General features: G+C 38.2%; 1 protein-coding gene and 1 long non-coding RNA gene across 11 annotated transcripts in view; both read right to left on the bottom strand.

Moving 5' to 3' along the window:
* The window catches only part of astn1 (astrotactin 1), a 587,946-nt gene that overhangs the window by 560,063 nt on the left and 3,739 nt on the right, over window positions 1-24,144 (bottom strand). The window lies entirely within an intron of this gene.
* LOC146498419 (uncharacterized) overlaps window positions 1-24,144 on the bottom strand; it is a 65,443-nt gene that overhangs the window by 38,046 nt on the left and 3,253 nt on the right. Inside the window, exon 2 of the long non-coding RNA XR_014870831.1 lies at window positions 1-24,144. This exon is cut by the window's left edge and continues 36,717 nt beyond it. This is a non-coding gene — a long non-coding RNA (uncharacterized LOC146498419).

The following is a 24,144-nucleotide window of genomic DNA, read 5'->3' as shown; positions in this document are numbered from 1 at the left end:
TCCACAGTTCTCAGCCGTCGCCTTGCAAAACAGCAAAAACTCCTCGATCTTTGCTTGGTGTTAATCACACGCTTACATGTAACAAAGGAATCACAGAGCAACGAAGCGAAGTGACTGTGCAGTGTGACTGTGTCACAAGCAGATTTGGACAACATAAAGGAGGAAAAGTGCAGATAGGGGGGAAAGATGATAATGGATGTAGACAGTAACAGGCTGTATTAAATAATTACTGTATGTTTCATAGGCTATTATAAGTTTAATTAGCTGGCCTGACATGTACTTCATGTAAATCCTCAGCTTGATATATTTATATCTACCTGAATATAGGCAGTCCTTGGACCCAGACAAGGCTACACAAAAGCAGTGGTGTGCATAGAAAACAGGAAATGTAAAGTACAAGTCTATATTTCCATGCAACTACAGTGAACTTTTAATGTACTAATTTCCAGTAAGTGTTTCTTCAACACTCCAGATAATCATCTAACGCGAAGATGGACATGAACTATTAGTTCCAGTGTGAGCTCCCTATAAACTCTGCAGAAATGCATCAGAAAAGATTCAGACTGTTTGAAATCCCGCTGGTATTTCTGCATGAGAATACAAAATAGGAATTAGGGTTGTAGAGGCCCCAGGGAGACTAAGAAAGCCAGAAAGAGACTCTCTGAAAGCTGCAAAAGGTCTTGCCACTTGTTTATGTGTATTGTCTCAAATACACATAAACAAGTGGTAAGAATGGGATTTCGATGGAGTGATCTAAAAGTAAAGGTGTGGTTGATGGAAACATTTTTATTTTAAAAACTACTTATTTTAAGAAAACCTGATATGTGACCATCTCCGGTACCTTATTGTGTTATAACTGTTCACAATCCGATTATTAAGTGATGACATGACGAATCCTACTTCCGGGCCTAAAGTAGTCTGTGTTTAATATGGCTTTTGTGTTGTTAACATGTTTAATGTTTTGTATTTTCTTCTATTTAATCTCAAAAAGCTCCTAAAACAGTCAGTGATCACTGTTGACCTCCCTCGGCTTTTATTACCGCTAATCATTTATTTAAGCTCAGTTTTTAAAACCTTAGCATGTAACTACAGCCCAGCCCATGCAGCAGTATATGAATGACTAACCTCGTATTGTGGATGGATTATCTCAGTTGTTCTCCTGGCTGAAGTTTGGTCCTTTTACAGCATCCTACCATGCGATTACATTTGTTCCCGACCACCGAGAACACTCACGTTAACTTTTATCGAGTGGAAAAAAAGTTAGCTTGTTTATGCTATGCTAACATAGCTGTATCGCTAGCGGTCACGTAGCACATCATTATATACCAGCTAGCCAAACTTCAGTAACCCTACAAACGTCACTGCTGTTTAGTTTTCTGTCTTCATTTATGTTGGAAGTGATAACAGAGCTGTACGTTTTAATTTGTTTCCAAAACCCCGCAGTCAGGACATGCTATATTGTATTTAGATAGAAGCTAGCGAGCTAACTTCCTGCTAACTTCTAACTCCGTTAAATGTCATAAATTCCGTTTTCATGGATGCCTGGATGTTAAACTCAATTGTTACGCCTGGTAGAGCAGAACGCTGATCATTTTATTAAAGATGAAAGACTTTAGACAGTTTTCAACTCTCAGTAATGCCGTAGTGATCGTTTGATATATGGACCTGCAGCGGAGTTTAGGCCCAGACACGGCTAGTGACGTCAGACTTAACGATCAGATAATTATAAGACAAAGAAGCCCAGTAAATAAATGCAGCACAGGGTGGACTCACAGCCCCTTGCTGTTAGCCTATGTTAATCAGCCAGCACACTGGCATGGACAGTAACACAGCCTTGACACTACTTACTAGGGCTTACTAAAGCTCCTGTGTGTCATGTCATGGAGGAGATACTAGCAGCTGGTGACGTGCAACCCAAATGCAGAGTACTCACTAGCTGAATTCCATATGACAGGAAAATAAAAGGTAGATGGAGATTTGTGATGCAGTGACACGGTGAAAAAGCAGGGCTTTGAGCAGCTGGTTAAAAGGCTCAAGTCAAGATTCAAGATCTCAGGTAGAAAATATTGTTCAGTGCAGTCTCCTGAAGACGTACAAGGTTAAGTTACTTTTGTTAAACTTAAAAAAGTTTAGGCAGTTATATTTCAAGTGAAAAGCACAGCTTTGGTTACTTTTCTGCTTACACTTGACTTATGCTGTGTTACCAGTATTGCACTATAATGCTGATGCTGCTGGCACCTTGTTTTAGTAAATTCTCGCTTTAAATTAGGAAATGTGTCATCGATGACAGTAGCTCATTAGAAATGAAGACTAGAAAATGCTCTTTATTGTGTTAACATTTATAAATGCTGCTGTGTGGAGCCATCAACAAAACATTCAGCTTTTCTTTTCTACATAGAAATATTGTTATGGCAGATTTTCTTAAAATATAATCTTATAATGTTAAAACTACATTGTCCACCCTTATTTGCACTGGAATAGGGAAAAGATGATTGCCATGCTCTATGACAGTACAAAGACATGCACAACCCACAATGACACAGTCTGTGTCTATCTGATCTCAAATACACTTTGTGGACTTCAGTTCTGAGCCACCTACACTTACACCTACAGGGGCTTCTCGGCCATGGAAACCATGAAGCTTCCAGTGTACAGTTTTTGTGCTGATGTTAATGTCAGTTTGTTACTGAATCAGTTATTGACTCAGCACTCAGTGACCCTGCTATGTAACGTGGTCTGCTGAGTTACTGTGGTTCTAAATGCTTTCACTTTGTAGTACTTACAGTACCACACTCAAATTCATTGAGCTCTTTACAACTCACCGTGCCATCATTCTAGAGCAGCAAACTCAAATACACAGTGGGCCAAAATTCAAAACTGGAACAAAGTCGCGGGCTAACGTTAATATTTATTGAAAAAAAAATCTTCCTCCAGATATATGAATGAATCTTTTCTTATGGACTCAAACAAGTTGTCAGGATCTGGAGACTCAACTGGAAAATCCCATCAGGCACCTGAGTTCCTTGGTCTCCACCCCTGGGCGGAGCCATCATCCCTGCTGCAGTCCTGCACACCTGAGACTGATTCAGGGCAATCAGGTTGAGGATTTAAGGCCCCCTCAGACTCTCCTTCACCGCCAGTTCGTCAACGACCTCACATTGGTATTGACTCTACGGCTTTTTACGCTCTTGCCACTTTTTCCTTGTTGACTTTGGTTTCATGCGCTTCAGATTCCCTGGACCTTCTTTGCTATCACCCTCAACCTCAGCTCTCCGTGGATCATCTTCATATTCAGGAAAAATACAAGGACCCTCACCTGCCTGCCCTCCAGCCTCACTCACCACCTTGGACACACTACTACTCCACACACCACTCCTCCCCTGGACTATCGCTGCCTCTCCCTCAAAGCGAGGTTCACGCCGGTCACCAGTAAACGCTATCAGTCAGTTTCACCTCTGCTTGGATACCTTGCACCTGCCGTCTTCTTAACCCTGTTCTCTTTTCTTCCCAGACGCAACCGCTCCGTTCCTGTCGCAACCTGCTAGACCCCCGTTCACCCCCGCTGTCACACGGTTACATCATTAGCGACACCCTGCCACATATTCACTTGTTGACTAAATAATAAACACTGCAAAACATTGAGCCGTCTCCGTTGTGGTTATCTGCAATCGAGTCCGATCTAGCTATTGGCCCGTGGCCATTGTGACACAAGTTTTGCTGAAAAACTGAATATGGAACAAGCAAAGCTTAATACTAAACAATATATATATATTAGCTGTATAATACCAGTAGGCCAGCTCTAATAGTAATTTGGTATGGCCAGAGTTTGACACCTATGTTCTAGAGGCTAGACTGCATGGGTAATAGGGTTTACAAAAAAATCAATACTCAGATACTAATCAATACTAAAAATGATGAGATTAGACACTTGTTTGTAACAGTATCAATACCAAAAGTGCTGTGGTCACGTTCACCTGTTGGCACGCAGTTTCTCAAGGCACCTTGCAGGCACACGGCCCATCACTGGGAACTGAACACATGAACAGTAGCACAAAAAACATGGCGAAGCATCTCAAAGAGTGAAACCACAGTCTTTGGTTTAAAGACTGTGGCTAAGGTCAGTAAAGCAACAACATTGAAGTTTTAAACAGTTGTAAACTTTAACCTCAACAGCCCACATGTTGATGTTAGCTGATTAAAATGACCTACTTAGCCATGTTAGCCGTCTGTCAGCATTAAGGTAGTGGTTAGTGGCTAATAATAAAATGATAGCATTAACGGCATAAACATTATCGCTCCTACACATCTGTAATGTTAATAGACATGATTAACTTAACAAGATTAAGTTATTCTTCTTGTAAAGTCCCAGGTTTAAGATGGGAATGGTCTATCAGTAACTAGACAGAAACAGTGGGAGCCTGTTTGCTATTTGATCAGCTAATTCTGGTGCCAAGTGACCAGAAGCACAGGAAATACACAGGACTGTAGCTTTGCATGTACCAGTATTATCCTGTGTATTGGTATCATAACAGCCTTAACGACTAGACCAGGGGTCGGCAACCTGTAGCTCCAGAGCCGCATTCGGCTCTTTAGTCCTTTTATTTCGGCTCCGCGTGGTTTTGGGAAAATAAATTATTTTTTTAAAGTAATTAGCTGAAGTGTATTTTATTTATGTTAGCTCTTTTTTTTAACTTGTAGTTCTAAATTGGAAGATTATTGTGATATTGAAATATAAAAATAAAATTATATTCTATTATTTTTTTAATCGTTCAAAATAAGCGTCACACTTGCGGAAGCCGGTGTACCCGCCGAAACGCCGTGCATTTATCGAGACTTTCAACCCCAGGTAGGTCAATTATGGATCTTCGGATCCACATTATGTCAGCAGCTGTTCTCCACCGTGAACTAAGTTAAAAACAAACACCGCTCACGCCTCACAGACGACAGTTTACAGTCCTGCGTAAAGATGAAAGCCCCGATCTGCAGACGCTGTGCGCAGAGGTTCGGGACCAGAAGTCCCATTGTAAACATACCACGGCAGACCCGACGATGTTTGCATGATGCTCAGATGCGGCATTGCAGACGATGCCCCGCCACACACATTAACCAGGTAAAATACATATTTAGGCTGAATTTTGCAAATATCTATTTTTCATTTTTTTTAGCAGCATAGTGCTTTTTTTCCAATTATTTTTTAAAAGTCGGGTCAAAGCTCCAAAAGCCCAAAGGCGATATAACAGTTTTTGTTTGCTACATGGATCGTTTTAGTTCAGCTGGGTGTCTTTCCTTTTGTTCTATTTCTTTAAGAGTTCAAAAATGTGTTAATTACATAAATAAAATGTAATTTTCTCTGTAGCACTTCATGGATTTAAGCAACACGCCTTAGTTGTTCACACAAAGCATAAAGGTAAAAAAACAATATATACAGTCTTATCTTCATTTTAGATGTCAAAAAGTATTTGCGGCTCCCAGTGTTTTCTTTAGCGTGGAAATCGCGTCCAAATGGCTCTTTGGGTGTTAAAGGTTGCTGACCCCTGGACTAGACGCTTGATTTTATACACTTGTGGCATTGGACCTGAGTTATGGACCACTACTTTTGTCCATGCAGTGTATTCAAACAAACAAACAAACCTCATAAATGGTTTGTAAGAAAAGATTGTTCTTTTTCACCACATGGGAAAAGAACACCACCTGGCTGCCCGTCAGGTAAACACACTTCTTTGTCAAACTGCAATATTTCCATTACTGGAAACAACATCGCTGATTGAGGATTTGTTCAGACAAGATGATGCATGTACACTGGCAAGAATGTCAGCAAAGTCTCACGTTATTGGCCTGACCACATAAGCATTAACAATGTTAAGTGAGCGAAAGGGAGAGATGGTCTTTTGAAAGCGGTGATAACAATCATGAACTTTTAAGATGTGAAGAATTTCTTCCTGAGCCACACATATGTTCATCTAGGCCAGTGATACGATTTTTCCACTAACTGCTGCATATAGCCGTCCGTTACAGCTTAAAGACGTCACCTGTTCACACTGGCAAGAGCGCTAAGCACACACAAGCATAGCCTCACTCTTACATTAGGCACAAAGAAGAAGCTGAAAGCACCTGCAGCAGTAGTTTATTCATGCAACTGCTAATTAGCACTTTTTATAGCTGGGGCTAAAAGTCTCCGGCTTTGTTAACATGCTTAGTATCTACTCCTTAATGACAGCGCACAAGTGGTGTGCATGTTAAGTTTCTTCTTCTGCTGCCACATTAAAAGCTACAAAAAAAGAAACAGACATACTGTTCGGTTGTTTCAAAAGCAACTCTTATCTCCCTTCTGCAGATTAAGCTCTAGTCGATATAATAATACTTGAGATCAGATTAGGTTTTTGAAATAATTCAAGTGGATGCATTTTAAAGTGATCGCTGAGGAATATTACCAGTAAACACATAATCCCTTACGATCCTCTAGTTTCAACACAGTCTGCTTTTTATATTTATACAACCATTCACAGGCATCATATTGTTGCAACAACCACATGCACCTCACAGGAGACCTTCATGCCCTAAAAATTCGATGTTAAGCATTTTGTTTAACCCTTTAAAGCCAGTCGGAGCGGGCACGCTCTGTTTTGCGTAACTATTTTTAAATCCCAGTAGCTCTGCAACCACGTAAGCTAGCGCAATAATTTTTTTTGCATATGAAACCGGAGGAGATGTACTTACATCTTATGCCATCAGCTTGTCCTCGGTCACAGTTTCCTTCCACATATAGCTTTGCAATAACTGCATAAAAAGCACTTGCAGCAACAAAAACATAATATTCCAGAAACATGCTTTGCCGATCCGATCAGCTGTTCATAACACTTCCTACGTTGGAATAGACGTCAGCCGAACTTTTGCATGTCTGCCATGACCTGCCTGAAACCGGAAGTGACGTCATTTTCGCGGAAATGTAGTTTTTTACCATCAGGGCCTCATGAGCCTATACTGGTGTTTTTAAAAGTTATCTTTGACTTTATGACTTTCTGTGTCGTTTCTGGGATGCTTAGGACTCATATTGCTGCTGGAAATAGTTTATTTTGATGCACATGCTGCTTTTTTGCAAATTTGCACTATAATATTTATTTTTGTTTTTCCTGCAGTGTATAAAAATTGGTGTATTTCAAAAATAAAACTATGAAGACAATCAAAATAAATTTCCTGTGGTGGGAAACTATTTTGTGCAACTTTTTTGTATTTACAGTTTTGAGGGATAAACCTCTTAAATGTCTCTAACTAGAAATATATGTTAAAAAAGCAAAAACGATTTTCAATTTTTTTGTAGTTTATTGCACTTTTTTGCAATTTATGTAATTACTATGCACTTAATGCATGCATATTATTAAAATTTAGGCTGTAATGGTTGTATTGATGTATAGCAACTTGAAATGCTCCCAAAAATGGCTCCACAGCATGTAAACATATAATATAAGCTCTGGCGGACTTGGTTCTATTGTAGGTCTTAAAGGGTTAAAGTATTAGTGCAACATTTTGATGGAATGCATTAAAAACAATGGCCTCCATCCATCCTCTTTCACTTAGTCTTTTCAGGGTTGAAGAGGGGCTGGAGCCTATCCCACCTGTCTTAGCGCGAGAGGCAGAGTACACCCCAGACAGGTGTCGCAAGGCTAACACATAAACAACCATTCGCACTCACATTCACACCAATGGACAATTTAGAGTTTTCAAGTAACCTATCCCCACTAACTGCATGTCTGTGGGCTGTGGGAGGAAGCCAGAGTAGCTGGAGAGAACCCACGCAAACACGGGGTGAACATGTAAACTCCACACAGAAAAACACCGGCGTGATGGTGGAATTTAACTCAGGACCTTCTTGCTGTGAGTCAGCAGTGCTAACCACTGTGCCACCATGCTGCCAAGAGAAGACAACTTCCTGTCTTTTCTTTTATAATACTTTTTTCTTTTTTGTCGGGGGAGGGGCTTTTTTCTACATTTTTAAGTAAATGGTACTTTTACCAATAAACACAATGGACAAAACTAACATAAGCAAGCTTGAAGTAATAACCCTAATAATAAGCTTCAAATCAAAAGCTTTCCTTTAGGTGCCACCCAGCTACATTTCTACAGTCAGGTATAGGTCGGACATGATTATATAACTCACCTAGGCTCAGAAAAAGCCCCGTGTTCAGCACGAAAATCCAATTAATAAATGAGTTGTGTGCTCACCAAGCTCATCAAAGTGCCTCTGACACCCTACATGTACAGTAATTAGGTGTCTCTGTAACATGCTCATTATGACGGGAGTATATGAAGGCAGCCTAATTGCTCTGGCGGACACAGTGTTGGCTCATTGTTTCACCCCATGGTCTCCTGCTGTACTTTCTCCTGAATAATAGAAGCTACTGATATTTAGCTGAGTTGTGGAGCTCTTTCCACCAATTATTGATCATTATGATGATTTTCCCAACCATTTTTTTTTTCTGTAAAAGAAGTACAGCAAAATATGGGTTAAATACTTCCACACTGTGCAATCTGTGATACAAAGGGGGGAGAGAACACGAGTTTACCCTTTCCACCATTTGTGTTCCCATACACTTTGAAACTTCACGTTCAGTGAAGATGCTACCTGACAAGGCTATAATTAAAATGAATGTCGCATTTGCTGACTTTAATTTCTGTGACAGAGTAGCAGTTGAGAATTTCCAGAACAGGTTGAATAAAATCAGTATTTACAGGCTCATTGTTCACTACACAATAGGTAAAATGACATTTTTTGCTGGAATTTTAAAAAACCTTTCTCTGTTAACAGAGACACAAAAAACGTATCATATTTGAAAACCCTGCCAGGTCTCTCTTTTCTAAAGAGCTCAAGGTTGTTCGCTGCAGCCTTACAGTCGTGGAGCTGCTACCAACTGAAATTGGGGATGTTTTATCAGGTGGAGTTGTATAAAAAAAAGGCCTGGAGCTTAGCAGGCCTAGGAGGTTAAGGCAACTGTGACAAATAGACCTGGTTCGGATTACAGTTACTGGCCTAGTGTTCTGTGTAAGAAAGGCTTGAAATCACTTTCTGGTTATTCAAGGTGATACACACCGCTGGATGAGGATTAAAAAAGCAATATGAAAAATGGAGGTCAACACAGCTTTTTTGAAACAACTGTAGTTTTTGTCTTGTGTTCACTGCAGTCAGAGGCCACACAGGAGCTTCTTTTAAGCAGACATCAGTCATTCTCTCATGGATAAACGCTTTAGCTGGATAAAATATTGACGATTTGATCCTGGATTTGTCTTTTTTTTTTTCTTTCTTCAACTGTTGTTTTATTGGTTGTCACAGACATGTCATCATAAGGTGAAACCAGCTCTTCTACTCCACTACTGAGATTATATGAAACACTTAAACGATGTGGCTTGCCGTGTAGATGTGCATGTGGTACTCTCAGGAGGAAGCAGTTGTCATTGGCATTTCAGAGACGTACCAGTTTAGTCGGGGGGGAATTTCACACATATTCCCCACTTTACAATTCAAGTGTGATGCCATTCGCTGCTTCTGCCAACAATACAGTCTAATATGAACAACAACAACATCCAGTGAGCTTCAGTTACCTGACATGTATTGTACCTGTAGTAGGGCTGGGCGATATATCGAGTTTTTAAAAAATATCGATATATTTTCATACGAGATATAAGATGTGACAATATCCTTTATATCGATATAGTCTATGTTACGTTATAATTATACTTGTGGAGCCACAAGTTTGCCTCTCTTTCGTCCACTTTTGTCTCTACGCAACATTACTCGGCCTCACCTCTCCTTCACTGAACACAACTCCCCCTCCTCCCCTATAGCTTCACCTGCAGGCAGCGACAAGATGGACACGGTAAATCTCCGTTAGCGAGTTGTGGGGCTGGACGGCGTCAACGTGTTAGCGAGCTAACCGCGCTAACAAGCTAACCACGCTAACGAGCTAACTGCGCTAACGAGCTAACCACGCTAACGACATGCAGCCCACAGGGGCTGCACGGCCTAAAATCCTTTAATTTTCTCAAAAGTTGACAGCGTGCCTTATGTATGAATTCTGGTTGTGCTTACTGACCGCAAACCGATTTTAGGTGGTACACGGCGCTCAGCAATCTGTCAAAAAAATGTTTTAGTACGACTTTGGTAAGCTACGGAGCTGCACCGGCTTGATGGATTGTCGGAGCATTACGGCTACCGTAGTCTGGAGCCTCACGGAGTGATACGCACTGTGCTTCAACGTAATATTACCGTATTGTGTGTGTATAAGGACCATAAAGAAGATTTCAAACTCAAGGCTGTTAGTCACACAGTAGAAGTTGGGAACAGAACAGCTGGGAAATCTGTCTTTGTTATTATGCTCAGCGTGTGTTAGTTTACATTTTGACTGCACAATTATGAGCTTTTTGTTATGCACAAAAACAACATTGTTTTCTTTTATTATTTTCTTCATGTAAATCTATGCTGTATGTAAATAAAAATGCCTGTGTGACATCTGGGACACAGTTTGACTAAGAACTCTCTTTTTGTTCTTAACTTATGGCTTTAAAACAATATCGAGATATATATCTTATATCGCCACCCAGCTAAAAAATATCGAGATATGAATCTTGGGTCACATCGCCCAGCCCTAACCTGTAGCTTGTATGGCTACCAAGGAAGAGGTCCACCTTTTGCACTCTGCTGTTATTGTATTATTGCAGGGTCTACCTTACAATATAAAGCGCCTTTAGGTGACTGTTGTTGTTATTTGGCGCTGTTTTAACATTAATTTTATCTTTTTTTCTTCCTTTTTTCTATTTCTACACCATCCTTTAGGGCAACACAATTAATTGAATTTTAATCTTGTTGCACAATACTTAAAACGCCTCCCTGACCAATTAAAACACAAAGCAAAAGCAAATCAAGCGCTCCCTAAATCCGGACCTGACCACATGCATGGATGTACCCGTCACAGCTGTTCCCTGCACTATGCAGCTTGAAGTTTCCTGAACTAGTCTGCATGAGTAAAACCTTGTTAAAAGACAGATATACAACACAATTCAAATGTCTAGCACACCAAAAGTCCCTGAGTTGTTCCCTTGTTCCCTGAGTCATCTGTTGTTGGGAACTAGGGCTGTGCCGTTTCATATTGCCATATTAATTGTCATGATATAATTGCTATAGAAATGCCATGCATGTACATTCCCTAATGCACAACGAGACAAGCCCATACATGTCTGACAGCCAGAGCCATGTGTCAGCCTCAAATGAAGATTTAGCAACATCAACAACCTCCAAGAAATCACAATGCTTTACAAATATGCAAGAAAATTGTTCCTGTTACACGTAGAAAAAGCAAACTTGTTTTACCACTTAAGGCAAAGATACACTTGCAGAGTACAACCAGGTTAACCCTTTAAGACCTACCATAGAACCAAGTCCGCCAGAGCTTATATCATATTTTTACATGCTGTGGAGCCATTTTCGGGAGCATTTCAAGTTGCTATACATCAATACAACCATTACAGCCTAAATTTTTATAATATGTCTGCATTAAGTGCATAGTAATTTCATAAATTGCAAAAAAGTGCAATAAACTACAAAAAAATTGAAAATCGTTTTTGTTTTTTTAACATATATTTCTAGTTAGAGAAATTTAAGAGGCTTATCCCTCAAAACTGTAAATACAAAAAAGTTGCACAAAATAGTTTCCCACCACAGGAAATTTATTTTGAGTGTCTTCATAGTTTTATTTTTGAAATACACCACTTTTTATATACTGCAGGGAAAACGAAAATTAAATATTATACTGCAAATTTGCAAAAAAACAGCATATGCATCAAAATAAACTATTTCCAGCAGTGCAATATGAGTCCTAAGCATCCCAGAAACGACACAGAAAGTCATGAAGTCAAACATAACTTTTAAAAACACCAGTATAGGCTCATGAAGCTCTGATGGTAAAAAACTACATTTCCGCAAAATGACATCACTTCCAGTTTTGGGCAGGTCATGGAGGACATGCGATAGTTCACGCTGATGGACTAGGAAGTGTTACAAACAGCTGATCGGATCGGCAAAGCATATTTCTGGAATATTATGTTTTTGTTACTGCAAGCGCTTTTTATGCAGTTTTTCAAAGCTATATGTGGAAGGAAACTGTGACCGAGGACAAGCTGATGGCATAAGATGTAAGTACAACTCCTCCGGTTTCATATGCAAAAAAAATTATTGCGCTAGCTTACGTGGTTGCAGAGCTACCGGGATTTAAAAATAGTTACGCAAAACAGAGCGTTCCCGCTCCGACCGGCTTTAAATGGTTAAGCAACTAGTTACAAAGTTCAACTCTAGTTACGACATGTTAGATAGATTTTTTTTATTTTAAATGTAAATTTCATTATATACTGTGCTGGCTCCTGACGAGTTACAAGGTTAAGCAACCGCAGCTCAGCACAACCAACTTAGTCAAAAATAGTGAGGCACATTTTTACTCTTTGATTAAGATGCCAAACTACAGCTACTTACTGTTAATAGATTGAAGAGAGTTGAACGTTATGATTTATTCATTTCTGACTCCTCAGGGAAGTCCAGTGTGGACGCTCATGTTTGGTTATCAAAATGTGAATTAGAGCTTGTTATTTGCTTAATAAATGACAAAATAAACGTTAGCTTTAAACAAGTTTTTGACATATTACTAAAATATTTGTGTTTTCTTGTTTTATCATTATAATTTGTACTGTGTGTGTCCAGTAAACAGTGAATAACAAATGTTTCAAAGATATCTTATCCCAATTACTTTTCTAAAGTGGCAAAACCTACGCAAAACATCAGCGGGGAGAGCAGAGAGTGATCTCACAGCTGTCGAGTATTTGCTGGTAGTTTTATTCACACCCATCGTGCAGGTACAGTGAATGGAATCAAAGACTTTATATTATTATTTGTCTGCAGAGATTAATTCTGAAAATCAGTTTTCACGAATGTAGCACAGTGTAAAAGGGAAAGCAGTGCCTTTTTATTTTGTTTTGTGCTAGATCTAATCTATTTTAATGAAAATATTACTAATTGGAAGATGACAGAACACTAAAACAATTTTTGAATAAATGTGACAAATAATAATGTTTTTAAAACTAAATAAAATTGTGTTTTGCGATAATCGTGCATCCCTGATGTCACTGATTCAGATTTACAGGCAGACTTAAAGTGCTGTATTAGACTATAAGCTACTTTACAGTTGTAGTATCACACCAGCTTCTTTCCCAGTTTCAATATGATTTCTATGTTGTAGTAGAAGAGCACATGAGAATGAAATCATTTCAGGAGTAGGAGTATGCTTGCACATTTCATTTGTCTTTAACCTTTTGCCTCATCTCGCCTCTTGTTATTTCTATTTTTGTGATATTACCTTTAATATAAAATATCTTAGTAAATTTCTCACAGCCCTCTCAAACACGTTCTTCCTCTGCTGGGGTGAAAATGTTTTTTCCCTCTTAGTCATCATTTCTCCCGTTATCAGAGTTGCTGATGATAATCTCCAGGATCAAAATATTCCATCTAATCACCATTTCATTTTCTCACTGGACTGAATTGAGTTTGACTAATCCAATTCTCACGTTGCTCTGAAAAACCAAAACACAGGATCCAGCAGATGCTGGATTACTCAGATGATCTCAGATCTTTAAAGCAATGTGCATAGAATAAGTCACTTGATGAGGCTAAAGGCTGGAAAGGCTTTTTAAATAGACCTTCATCTATCTATACACTCATAAATTTGAGAGGTTAAACATTGTCGGGTTGTTGCCTATACTCTGAAACAAACTAAGCAACTGAATCCAACATCTCAGACTTTAAAATCGAAGAGTCTAACAACCCTTCAAAACCTCAACTCTCAATGGGAGCTTGAAACAGCTGAATGCCACCACAGCAGAAACTCACCTGTAAGGAAGCACTAGAAGGAAACCACTAGCGCTAACAGGTTAGCAACTGCTGAATCGACAAAATAAGGAAATGGACAGTGTTGGGGAGTAACGGAATACATGTACCGCCGTTACGTATTTAAAATACAAAATATGAGTAACTGTATTCCGTTACAGTTACCGTTTAAAAAGGTGGTATTTAGAATACAGTTACTTTGTTGAAATAAATGGATTACACGGCGGTACTTCCCTGTTTCATATTGTGGCGGGTCAGGACTGTTTGGGTTTTGTTTGACAGCTACGTTCTGTTGTTCCAGGTGCAGCGTTACGGTTGCCATGGTTACAGGGTGACGCTCTCTCTCTGCGCATTTCCTGGGTGAGAGAGCGCCTTCTTGTTGTTGTGCTAAGCTAACAGGCAGAATGCTACAGGTATAGCTCTAAAGAATGTAGCATCATGGGCAGTGTAGTCCGTGCTGCAGGGAGAATGGACTGCCATACACGTTATGTGTCTGTGAGCGAGGGAGGGAGAAAAAGGAAAAGTACGAGCTGTCATCGAGCAAAAACGGGAGCTGGAAGCATGTAAATATAATAATAACCACTGCAGCCAAGAAGAGAGCCTGACGAGCCCAGTTGTAAGTAAGCTATTAAGACTCGACAAGCCCGACACAGAACCCACCGTATTAGCCAGAGGTCCCTTTACTACGGTTCGGAGCCGCGGACCTTCAGTAACAGTAATAAATCACAGCAATAGTACATTCATGTAGTTGTAAACAGCATGATAATATATTAAGTAATCCAAAGTATTCAGAATACGTTACTCTCATTGAGTAACGTAACAGAATACATTACAGAATACATTTTGGGGCATTTATTCTGTAATCTGTAATGGAATACATTTTAAAAGTAACCTTCCCAACACTGGAAATGGATAATGTTGTTGCTTCAGATGAAACAATAAAAAAGAAACAGAAACATGCACTTCAGCACTCAATGTATACCGTTAGCACCTGGTCCTTGTGTGGGAAACACTTGATTATGAAGAACTGTAGTTAATGTTCCCTTTTGAGCTGGGAAATCAATGCAAATCAAACTACTTGCTGTAGTAGTATCTTCTTAGTAAGGTTGACGGGTTAATAAGAATAAGAATAAATATATTCTGATTAAAAGGTTGCTTTATTCCTGACACAAAATGAGCCATACAGCTAAAAGAATTCATTCTGAACTCTAATCTGAAAATGTATTTATAAAACACGGGTACAGCTATATTTAGATTTGTTGTATTGCACCAGCCTAACTAACCATATAATTACTGCTCAGCACAACAATGAAAGGCACTGAGTTCTACACACTCAGTAAGACGGAGCGAAATGCAGTCAGTCTCTGCGTCCTGTCAGCTTTGTTATGGTTTGAAAATGTACATAACTATACAAACAAGAGTTTTAATAAGGGCACAGTGCATTTAGGGCCCAAAGGAGACGTATAAGCACTGGTGGACTTTAATGTCGTATCCACTAGCAGCAGTATAAAACTTTCTATGGCATGGACCTGAATCGTACTAGCTAACTTATTATCCCAGAAAGGTGATTCAAATGGGAGGCAGTTAAGGGCTGACTACCCTCCCCGATCCTTCCAGCACAAATGTGTAAATCACTGCCAGAGCCAATACAGCAAGAGTGTCTCCCAGAGGGTAACTTTATTACCTCACCTCGGCACAATTTATGACACCACACCAAAAGGGTAAATTTCTAATAACATAGCTTCCCCGGCTTCTCCGACACTAACAAGTGGCTGCGGTCCCGAAGCTAGAATTTACTGTCAGTCACAGAGTCTCCCCTTTGCAAAGTGTTTCTTAAATGGTCAACACAGAAGCAATATGGGAAACGTAAGCTATTGTAAAAGGTGAGGAGAAAAAACTGCACCCAGTACCGCCCTCGCTACCACACACACAAGCGTGTGCTTTCTTTAAACGCTTTTCAAATGCTGTCACTGCAAAAAAGGTTGACGGGCTAATGAAAATAAAAATCCAAAAATTTCTCCAAGGCAAAATTAAAGCTCAGTTCCCTTCTCAAAATGAACCATACTACTTTACAATTCATTGTGAACTAGACCACTGAGTCCATTAAAATTTTTTGATCTTCTTGTCTCCGAGGTCTTCAAAGCTCAGATCATTACTGTGGATTAGCTGAGTATAAGGTGTCCCGTTGAAGAGGATGGGGTACTGCAGCTGTCAGCAGGACTCTCTGCTGCTGCTGAGAGGGGTACTGTGTAATATTAAACTGACTCAAGTGTTCACGGTCTTAAGTCGAAGCCCCCAGCTGTCTTGCATTTAAAGTGACACTCAGTGTTTTTAACTACCAGCAAGCTTTAAAAGAAGGAGAAATGTATGTCAGCTCTATGTAAAATCTCTACTAGCACCTTAAGTGGTATACTGCATGTTTCAGTGCTATATGATCGCGTCATGGCTGACTACCCTGCTTTAGAAGGTCTCATTTATTCCCATTTTCTAAGATGTCATCTACAACAAGAAATAATAATATAGGTATATATCGTTTTAGAGTAGCAACAAAAACATTACATGAGTTTAGTGATATTAAGGGAAAAATATAAATGTAAATTAAAATTTAAAGAATTAGCATTTTGACATCCTGTGACACAATGGCAGCCTGCCCAGGCAAGCCCTGCCCCTCACGTCAACCTATGACAGCTGGGATAGGCTCCAGCCCCCCACATGGATGGACAGATGGATGGATGGTAAATGCAGGTATTGGTGGTAGAGTATATGTACCATCAACCAGTAGCTTGGTAGTCTATGAGGCCTTTCACAAAGGAAAACCATCCAGCAGGTTACATGTTGCAAACAGATCCAGCAATGTTGACATACGTCAGTTTTCCTCAAGAAGAAGTGTTTACTGCAAAAACTCATTACCCCCAAAATCTCTTCCCAGTAAGGGTTTTTCAAAGTTAGTTTAACTGTTTTACTCAAAAGAGATATTGTTGGTTTTAATTAGGGGTCATGTCTAAAGGGTATACGGTAGAAACGATATAAATTTGGGTAACGGTAGAGATTTTGACTATACCGCTCTACCACGAAAGTGCATGTTGATGATGTGATGGGATTTCTGGCTCTTTTTAGAGAGCCGGGTCTTTCGGCTCCCAACAAGCTCTTCAGGTTGTTTTGTTGCTTTAATTAATTTATTATTAACAACAATATAAAATTATGCACAAAAGGAATTACTAATGTAAAAAAACCATGGTTTTATTTATTTATGTTTATATATAAATATATGTGGTGGCCCCTAGAGACAAAACACATACAAACTCCAAAACACATTTCTAGAGTTAACTGAACTTCCAAAACAGAGCTACCTAGATCACTTAAATTACACAATTGAAAGCATGTGTGTATTGTTTGTGTATTTATACACAAGCACTCATATATATTCAAATAATTTGAAAAAAAGTTCATTTACTACCACACACCAAATCCAGTCGTTGGTACTTCCTGGGTTGAGTAGCCCCTATGTAACAAAAGCTCAACACTGCCCCCTAGCATCCTGGAGCACTTCTGTTGTGTTTTGTACGTTTTGGAGTTTGTACGTGTTTTCAGGGCTGGACTGGGACAAAGAATCGGCCCGGGCATTTTGACTAATAAAGCCTTTGAATGAAAACAAATGCTGTTGTAACAGTGATGTACGCTGTCTTGTTGCTATATGTATGATTTCTATACATTTTACATTAGATAAAAACTTTGGTTGTAAGATTCAGATAATTATTTAATAAAAGCGAGACATTTCAAATGAGAATAAGAAAGAAAAGTATTTCTTTGTGCCCCCCTCTCCCTGTCAATACCCTACCTGGCCCCCCTGGCAAAACTTTGCTAGACCCGCCCCTGCACAGTTACCAGCTGTCAGCTACTTACAAAAAGATCCTGGTGTTATTTCTCAGAAACAGTTCATAACTTCCCTTCAACTAAAAGGTAAACCTGTTTCTCCATCACCTGTTTAGCTCTGATGATTCTCCTGGTTTCATCTTCATGTTTCCCTCTCACCAGATAACCAAACCGACATCATGACCAGCAGCTTTACAGCTGTGGCTCCAGCAAACATCAGCTGATACTAGAAATTAATATTAAATACATTCTAACAACAGCTGATCAAGCTTAAATGTGCTGCTGTTGTTTAGCACGACATCCGCTGGTTTCCTCTTTCTGGTACAAAGTGGGAGATAAACAAACAAGAGAGAAAAGCTGATCAGCTGATCATTGATCAGTTTCATGATTGAAGTAGCAACAGGAGAGGGAGGGGAGAGAATGAGAGAAGAAGAGGCACCTGTGCAGCATAAATACACAGAATAAATCCAGCTTTGTGTCTTTTTTCATTGTAGCTGTTCCTTCTCAGCTCGATACGAAACGTGTAATATTTTCTCTGAATGAGGGACCATTCCATTTTTTAAGGAGCGGTTGGAAACTCTACTAATTAACCTTATGAATAAAATAAAGTTCACTATCAGTAACATCATAGCACCTACCCAGCTGTATAGAAACTCCATCATGCTAGCTAGTACGCAGTACGAAAAAGTCAGCATAACGAAAATAAACTCCACCTAAACTTGCCTTTTGGTTAAACTGTCAGCAAGGAATTTGCACTGTTACATTTTTATATAAATTTAATGCACATAAAAAAACAGCTGCTTGTTTTTGCACTAATAAAGTTGTGGAGTTGTAAAGTATTTTGTCTAGTGTCAATTATATCGTCAGTTATATCGTTATTGCAAATTTTCAAATGTATATCGTGATAAATATTTTTGGTCATATCGCCCTGCTCTAAGCACAACCAGAATTCATACATAAGGAGCACTGTTGATTTTTGAGAAAATGAAAGGATTTTAAGTGTGTAAAATATGTTATACAGAAGAAAAGAGTATATCGCGATATATATCGTTACCGCACATGCTTCAAATGATACCGTGATATGGATCCTGCACAATGGCTCGCATGCATTAAGTAAAAATTTGCTGAGAGGAGCTGTGCACCACCTTCAAATGGAAGACTCAACAGCATAACGAAGGCTGGTGCGACATGACAAATGGAAACCAGACAGCAGCTAGTCAAAAACTTCGAGGTTCCACTGAAACAGCATTCAGCCACACATGTTGTCCAGTCACTGTTATTTTTTATCAGCACAGCCACACAATGTTGCTTTTGTTTCCTGAGAAGACACGGATACAATGAGCGAGTGAGTGAGAATTGTTGTTTGTAGTTTAAAGTGGACACCCATCTTTTTCTACAAAGGGATGGGGAGGTTGTCAAACAGCAAAGAAAAAAAGCAACAAACAAAAGAAACATTAAACCAAAATATATAATAGAACCAGCAGCTCCAGCTGCTCCAGTCTGTTTGAGTAGCAGTGCCACAACTTGCATAACAAATCTGGATTTGTGTGGGTTTCCCCAGTGTGAATTTTCATTAAAAGTTTTCTGTCCCACAGCAGAAAACTATGTCAGGAAATGTCAGAGATCTGTTGTGCTGTGCATTTGTCTTAACCTTATTTAAATCATAAGTGTTGTATTAATTATTCCTTTCAATAGTCTAAACAGTTCATTTAAAGAGCCGCGGCAGCCTCGTGGTGTAAATATCAATAATACTTCCATTAGGGAGCTTCAAGAGCTATTCCCTACGTTCATATGTGTGCAGTAATTAAAACACCCATGGAATTTTTACTAGTGCTTTCTGAGGCACTGATAAATACAACTGAGTCAGCCCACAGTGGTAATTCTAGTTGCATTATGCAGTTCTGATTTGCTAAAGATGCCAGATACCAGTTAAAGAGCCGCATTACCAGTTTTAAATTTAAAAGATGTAATCCACACTGTGAGGTTCTTAGGACTCGTTTTGTTATGTGTATGACGACGTCAGGGTAAATATAGACGACTTTGTAAGAAAATGTTTTCAAATAAATATATCTACAAATTTGTAGATGGGTGAGGTTACATACGATTAAAAAATAAAAGCTACATTGGTGTTGGTTATCTAACCTAGAGGCACTAGTCTAGTTTTTGTGAGAGCCATAGATGCTACATAGTGGTTTTTCTTTCTTCTTTCCCTTCCTCACGCACACCTTGTTTATGGAGCTGCCAAGGCAAGGCAAGTTTATTTGTATAGCACAATTCAACAACAAGGTGATTCAAAGTGCTTTACAGAGACATTAGAAACATAAACAAATAAAAAGCATGATTTAAAATTGATTAAAACAAGCAAAAAAACAAAGTAATTAACAAACAAACAAACAAACAAACAAAACAGTATATAAAATCAAAACAGATAAAATCAGAACAGTAGATAAAATCAGTAGTTAAAATGTAAGTTTTGAAATTTAAGCTTAAGAGTTGGAGTAAAAAAAGATGAATCCAGTTGAGGACGACACCATGCCATACAGTAAAAGCTTCCCAACAAGTGGTAAACTAACTGAATGCCCTTCTAGCTTATCTTATATTAGCTTCCTTCATGCTACATTAGTTCCGCCAGTAGCTGCTGCTTTCATGTGACATAATAAACATCAATACCCAATCCAGCTTTTTTGGGGTCAGTATCAGACCAATAGCCAATCCAAGTATCGGACTACTGAGTCCTTACTGAAGGAGAACTTGGGTGTCTTGAAGAGTTTGGGCAGTTTTTCTTTTGCTAAATCAGACACCTCAGGAGAAGCACTTTTTACTCTTCAAAAAAAAGCAATTCAAATCATCCACAATGCAGGTTATAGGGAACATACAAACTCACTATTTTTGCAGTCTGAAATATTGAAAATTGACGATCCAGTGAAATTCCAAACAGCACAAATTTTATTCAAAGCAAAAAATAAAGAACTGCCAGGTAATATTCAGAGTATGTTTTTTTTAAAAAGAAGGAAGTTATAATTTAAGGGGTTTTTGTAACTTCAAAACAATGAAGGTACTACAAGAAAAGGCTTTTGTGTTTCTGTTCATGGAGTGAAACTATGGAACAGTCTGAATATGGAATTAAAGCAACGTCCAAACATAAAACTGTTCAAAAAGAGTTATAAAAATATGATCTTCTCAAACTATAAAGAAAAGGAAAATATTTAAATTAAGTGAATGTCTCTATTTAAAAAAAAACTCATGATGTGATATTATAGTATATAGTATATCAGAAATCTGTTCGCTATTTGTATTACAAATTATATCAGTAAGGAAGCTGACTAAATATTAACTGATAATTTATGGCAAAGGGGTGGGATTAAATAAGTGTTTACTTCTTCCCTTTCAACATGTAAATGAATCAGAACGTTTTTTTTGTATGTAATTTGTACAGTATTTTTTCTCTCTCTTATTTTCTTTTCTAAATTGTTCACATGTTGAAATAAATTACCAATAAATAAATAAATAAGCACAGCTTGCCTTATTGCAAATGATTCTATTACATAAATCTAATATGTGTCTAATAAACACAAAACAGTATCTACTGTCAGATTCTGATCCTTCCACGTGTTAATGAACTTGTTATTATTATTTTACCACATACAGACATGTATCACCTATTGTTAGACTGAGCCAATAAGCAATCAATAAATAAAATTAAGACTGGAGCACGTAGCAGTAACGACTGCTGTCTTACAGAAATTTCAATATGGTATTTAATAGCTCTGAGAGAAGAGAAAAAAATACAAACAAAAGAAAAAACTCATAAATCTCAATTTGTGATGCTCCAAAGGAGTGTGTCTACTACTCAGCAAAGACATGCAGAGGCTATTGTAGTCTTTGCAGTTTTGTTTAATGGACTGATCTCTGTGTAGAAATGTGTATAAAAACCTGATACACTGCAAACCCATCACTCACTGAAAAGTAATTTGGCTGCACGTTATGCCCAATATAAGATGTATCCTCTTGCGTCCTGCATTGGGATTCTTCCCCTCTCTCCCCTTAATTAAGTTAATTTCAGTGCATTTAAGTTAAGTGCTGGTCTGTTAGATCAAACTATCACTATGAAAAGAAATCTGCAGGGCTTGGCTCTCAATAGCTGGGTACTCAGTGAGGAGTGACAGGACACAGCCAAAGCTTTGGCAACGAGCCATCCACCCAGTAGAGCAGGGCGATACGACCAAAAATATTTATCACGATATACATTTGAAAATTTGCGATAACGATATAACTGACAATATAATTGATACTAGATAAAATACTTTACAACTCCACAACTTTATAGCGCAATTTGCAGTAAACTTAAATCACACTTTATAACTCATTTAAATACTCTACTCTACTACAGTAAATAGGCACATTAACTTTTGAGAAAAAAGAAAAAACTACTGCCCAAAAGTTTGCTTTTATAGAATCTCACATGTGTCATTGTGTTCTTTTTACTCTGTTTATGTCATTATAAAAATATCCAAAGTTTTAAACAACTGGTACACCTCATCCTTGGACCCCTTGGCCATTTTCCACAATTTTGTGACAGACTAAAAGATCAGTGGATTTATGAAAGAAGTACACAGTGAAAATAGTCACTAATTAGCAACTGTAACATTCTTTAAAGGAGCTTTCAGATTTTTTGGTCAGTTTTTAAAAAATGGTCAGAAACATGTTTCTGTTTCGCCAAAATTAAGATATCAAAACAAGTCACTGTAGAGAAGCATCATATTTGAGAAACGTAAAAGTTTCAAAAGATTTCATAACCTCTCACACGGGTAAGAAATGCTTTTATAGCGTAACAGCTAGTGCTAGGGCTTAACAAGTGCTGCTTTATAACAATTAGTAGACTGAATGTTATAAATGTTATAAATAGTGTCATATATCTAGTAATCTAAGGGTTTAAGATACTGACAAGTTGATGTATATATGAAGGATTTAAAATATATCTATATATATCTATATATATATATATATATAGATATATATATATAGATATATATATATATATTAGGGGTGCAACGATACACAAAATTCACGGTTCGGTTCGATACTTTGGTGTTACGGTTCGATATTTTTTCGATACAAAAAAATGTTCATGCCTTTTTAATTTGTCATTTATTAAAATTATAAATATATATTTTAACTCAAAAGTACAGTTTTTAAATTTAATGTTGCTGAAACAACAAAGTAATAATAAAAAATCTATCTGATCGAGAAATCCCTCATCTTTGGAAAAGAGAGTTTATTACAGAGAAATGTCTCTTTCCAAAGTAAAAGCTATACTATACGCTTCTTCTGGGGTATACTCTCAGCAGCATATTAAACATATCAGGTCCCCATAAGGAGAATCATGTGCTAACAGCTGTCTAAATGACTCGGGTAAAGTTTGTAGCATGCGTGCTTGTTGTTTTTGTCTGCTTCCACTTGTCTTTGCACTAGGATGATGTCGGAGTAAATGTGCAGTCATATTCGTTGTGTTCCCACTAGTGCTGTCAGCGTTAATCTCGTTGAACTGATGTTAACGCCACAACACAGCAAATCTCCGTTAACGAGCTACCGCGGATCGCCCCGTGCGTATTGTATTATTCGATACATATGCGTACCGAACCGAAAGCACTGTATCGAACAGTTCAATATCGATACGAGTATCGTTGCACCCCTAATACATATATATATATATATATATATATATATATATATATATATATATATATATATATATATATGAAGGATTTAATTAAGAAACTTTAAGGTACAGTGTGTAAACTCTCACCAATAGATTTCAGCAGATAGCATTTTTCATTCGGCTGAATTCTGTTTTTTTACCCCTCCCAAATTAAATGTATAATCCCAGCTATGGTGGCCAATATGTTTATCTGTAGTGAGTATAGGTTGTCAGTCCATTGTTTACCTCAGTTGTCAGTATGAGTCCTCGTCTATTTACTCTGGAGGAGGCTGTAAAACTTTGTGAAAGGAATCTGATATGAGTCGATGAGTCAGTGAGGCTCACTTCTGTCTGATGACAGCGATACCGAGGTAAGTTTTTGAGGAGATCCTGAACTTTTCTCCTGGTAAGTGCTGCTGTTTTTGCTGCTGTTAGCAGGTGTTAGCTAAACTTTTTTTTCAAGTGGCTCTGACTTCTGAAACTCTAGAAACTCTGAATGTAATAAAATGTTTTATCAGAGGGGAAGTGTGATTCTTGAGTCTAACATTAGCTGGCCCTTTGTCAGCTATCTGGAGACATAGTGAGTCAGAGATATTGAAAATATACAAGTACAAATGTTAAATGGTCACATATACTTTAAAAGAACAACTTGTAA

The sequence above is a fragment of the Neolamprologus multifasciatus genome, chromosome 18, assembly GCF_963576455.1.
Source record: "Neolamprologus multifasciatus chromosome 18, fNeoMul1.2, whole genome shotgun sequence".
Taxonomy (NCBI): domain Eukaryota; kingdom Metazoa; phylum Chordata; class Actinopteri; order Cichliformes; family Cichlidae; genus Neolamprologus; species Neolamprologus multifasciatus.
The sequence above is the reverse complement of the archived record's forward strand: the minus strand, read 5'-3'. Positions and strand labels throughout refer to the sequence as shown.